This window comes from Triticum aestivum, chromosome 3A, assembly GCF_018294505.1.
Source record: "Triticum aestivum cultivar Chinese Spring chromosome 3A, IWGSC CS RefSeq v2.1, whole genome shotgun sequence".
Lineage (NCBI taxonomy): Eukaryota > Viridiplantae > Streptophyta > Magnoliopsida > Poales > Poaceae > Triticum > Triticum aestivum.
This window is the reverse complement of record NC_057800.1, coordinates 432,810,854-432,815,084: the sequence shown is the minus strand read 5'-3', so window position 1 is coordinate 432,815,084 and position 4,231 is coordinate 432,810,854.

Here is a 4,231-nt window from a genome sequence, read left to right as displayed (position 1 = left end):
ACCTCGCCTCGCCAGACCTCTCGCTGGAGGTAGTCGCCGGACTCCGCCGCCGTTTTTTTATAAAACCATTCGGTTTTTTAGAAACCCTAGATCCGTTTTTTTTGGGTTCGCTGGTTTTTCTCGGTTCTTCTAGTTAGCGGACGTTCGTCCGAATGTTAGCTTTAACGAACGGTTCTTCGCCCGTTAGATACAGCTAACGAACGCTCGTTCGTTAGTCTGTTCGTCAGTTTTCTTTTATCGGATTTATTCCGCGATTTTTCTGATTGCGATTTCTGATCCGATATTAGTTTCTGTTTATCTTTTCGCTCGTTAGTCGGAATCAGGCGATTCAAGTGCCTAGACTTTCATCTCGAAACCCTCTTTCCGTTTAACCAACTCAAACAAGTTTTCTCTACTATAAAATTTGACCTAGTTTCAGATTAGTAAACGAAGCTTCTTTCTTTCGCCGTTTGAGTTTCGTTGCTCCGTTCGATTTGATTCTTTTTGCGAACCAGAATTCTTAATTTGAACTTTCTGGTCAACCTCTTTTATATGAGTTTTGCTTGTGGAGATCGAGTCTTGTGGGGAAAAGTGCGCAAACCTCTGCAGAGTGTACAATCTAATCATGGTTAGCCGTGTCCCCGGTTATGGACAATTCTTGAGTATCTAGTACTTGGGTTATCACATGTATCTCATCATGTTTAATTAAAATTGTTGGGTTGTTAATCACTTCAATTGGGATTGAGTTGGAGGAACCTTCTTAATGATGTTTCAACTACCATGATAGTAAAATTAAAATCTATTCCTTCGTTGTAGGGAAAAATTGGCTTTTCGCAAAAACTATAAACCATAGAGCTTTCCACCAGCCATATATGCATATAGTGATAGCATTATTTTGTACTTGCTCTATTGTGTTATGTTGCCAGCATATTCCATGTGCTGACCCGTTTTCGGGCTGCAACGTATTATGTTGCAGACTTTTCAGACGAGGAGTAAGGTTCGTTAGGTCATTGCCGTGCAGCTCCGCTATGTCATTGGAGTTGATGGACTCACCTTATCTTTCAAGCCTTCCGCTGTTATCGTATTAGATGGCCTTAGGCCATATTATTGTAATAAGTTCTTTCTTGAGACATTCGATGTAATAAGTGTGTGATTGCTACTCTGTTATAAATCCTTCAAGTATTGTGTGTGTCAGCATTACCGATCCAGGGATGACACTGAAGCATAGAGACTTGACCATCTGAGGTCGGGTCGCTACAAGATGGTATCAGAGCACACGCTAAGTGTAGGACACAACCACTAAGATAAACCTTAGGTTACACCTCTCTTCTCATTTCTGACTCCTCTCCATTTTCTACTCTTTAGGATGACGGAGATGAAGAACAAGTTTGCACAACCGGATGAAGACACACCTTTTGGACGTCACTTGAAGGAAGTCACTAGGTACTTGAACATTGGAATACCAAGCTTCACCGGGACGTACAACGCCACTTTACCTGAAGAGGAGCACTGGATGATTCAAGTACAAGTTTCAGGAAGGACGTTCATGCCAACTTCTAAACCCATAGAGTTTTCTTTCGAAGCACCCACCTGGAGTCTAGGCAAGAGCATGGCAGCCCACATTACCATTGGACGCATTGGAGAAGTTTACAACAGGGAGCTTAAGGACACTATTTACCAAATATGTGGGCGCCGAGATGAGCAATGGGAAGTAATCAGCACCAGGAAGGATAGATCCATTGCAGCTTTCATCCAGGAGTTAAACCAGCACATCCAACGTCAGGAAAACCAGATGTGCACGGACATGATGGACTTAAAGAAGGCGAAGACTAGGATCATCGAACTAGAGGAAGAACTCAAGTTTGCACGCGATGGATATGAGACACTACTGGAGAAGAATGACGACCTAGTCAAGAAGATCGGAGTATTCATGGAGGACCAGCACCGGGAGACGAAGACGAAGATCCCACTTGCCCGGACAACTACAGCATCATCGACGACACCGATTCCGATCCTAGTGATGATGACTATGAAAACGAAGCTGGAGCAGACATCATGGAGTCTTCCACCGATCAAAATTTCTAGATGACTGCCATATATCACTAGTATTCCCCCATGTATTTAGTAGTAGTTGAACACTTGTGCGATAGTTCTAGATCGTTTGTATGCCCTTGCTTGATTGATTGAGTGAAATGATTGTGTTTGTCTCATGTGCATATGGGTAGTGTTTTCTCATTAGACCTCTTTTCTATTCTAAATCTCTTCCATCTAAACCCCTCTGATGCCTTCGAGACGTGACACCGGTTTTGCCTTCCCACCGGAGCTCACCCAATTGATCCAACAGCAGAATACATTGACGCAATTGCTAGTTAAGAATCAGGGCAGCAACAACAACAACAACCCGCCGCCCCGTGGACAACATAGCCCATTTTCTAAGGTTACAGCCGCTGGTGTTTTCCAGTAGCACCGAGCCCATAGTTGCGGACGATTGGCTACGCCGTATTGGAAGGGAGTTGACCACCGCAGGTTGCACAGATGCTGAGAGAGTGCGCTTTACCGCACATCAATTGGATGGACCAGCAGCCTCATGGTGGGAAAATTACACAGCCACTTTTCCTATAGCCAATGTCACTTGGGACCAGTTTCAGCAAGCTTTCCGCACAGCCCACGTCTCCACTGGAGCTATGCAAATGAAGAAGCGGGAGTTCCACAACCTACGCCAAGGGGAACCGTACTGTGGCTCAGTACGTGGATGAGTTTAGCAAGTTATCTCGCTACGCCCCTGATGATGTGGCCACAGATGCCGCGAAGTAGGAGAAGTTTATGGAAGGGCTGAATGATGAGATGAGTATGCAGTTGATGGTAGCAACCTTCAACAACTACCAGGAGTTGGTAGATAAGGCTCTTATGATTGAAGGGAAGCAACAGCAGATTGAGAGCTGCAAGAGGAAGTATGGACAAGGGAAGTATAACTCAGGAGCTCAGCAGAAACCTCGCCTAACCCCGAACTCGGGAGGACTTGTTCATAACCATGGAGGTCACAACCACACTGGAGGAGGATCGCATAACCACAATGGTTCTAAGAATGGGAATGGGAACAGAACCAACAATAATCATAACCGCCCCAACCCAGCCACACCTGCCAAAAGGGACTTAAGTCATGTTACTTGTTTCAAGTGCGGGAAGACTGGACACTACGCCACGGAGTGCCCTGAAGGAAAGAATGGAAATGGAAATGGGAGAACTGGGAAGAAGCTAAATCCATTCAACAAAGGACAAGTGAACCACGTTAACGTGGAGGAGGTTGAAGAGCAGCCGGACGCTATAATAGGTAAGTTTTTGGTTAAGTCATTTACCACTCTTGTTCTTTCTGATACTGGTGCACCGCATTCATACATATCAAGGGGATTCACGGATAAGTTTAAACTACCAACCCAAACCCTTAGGACCCCTCTTTTAGTAAGTTCACCCGGAGCAGAGTATATGGCCAGCCGATGGTGTGACCAGATACCCTTAACCATTGGTACACATGTTTTTCCGTCCGACCTGAGTCACAAGGACTGGATGTGATATTGGGTATGGACTGGATGTCAAAGTTTGGAGGAAGCATTGACTGTGCTAGTAAGTCAATTTATCTCACCACCCCAGAAGGAAAAGGGATTAAGTATGTATCTAGACATGTGCCTAGGAGGAGTCAAGTGAATGCCCTTATGGGAGTTGTTCAGGAGGAAGTGCCTGTAGTGAAGGATTACCCGGATGTTTTCCCAGAGGAGTTACCAGGCATGCCACCGGATAGAGACATTGAGTTTTTGATAGAGCTGTTGCCAGGTACAGGACCAATATCCAAGAGACCCTATCGGATGCCCGCAAATGATCTGGAAGAAATTAAGAAACAGATCGAGGAGTTATTGGAGAAAGGATACATCCGAAGAAGTTCATCACCATGGGGAGCCCCAGTACTTTTGGTTGAGAAGAAGGATAAATCCTTAAGGATGGTTGTTGATTATCGAGCATTAAATGAAGTGACGATTAAGAACAAGTACCCACTGCCGATGATGAACGATCTGTTTGATCAGTTGCAAGGAGCTAAAGTGTTTTCGAAGATCGATTTGCGATCGGGGTATCATCAGTTGAAGATACGAGAGAAGGACATACCGAAGACAGCGTTCACAACATGATATGGATTATACAAGTACACAGTCATGTCATTTGGACTGACTAACGCCCCTGCCTATTTCATGAGCATGATGAA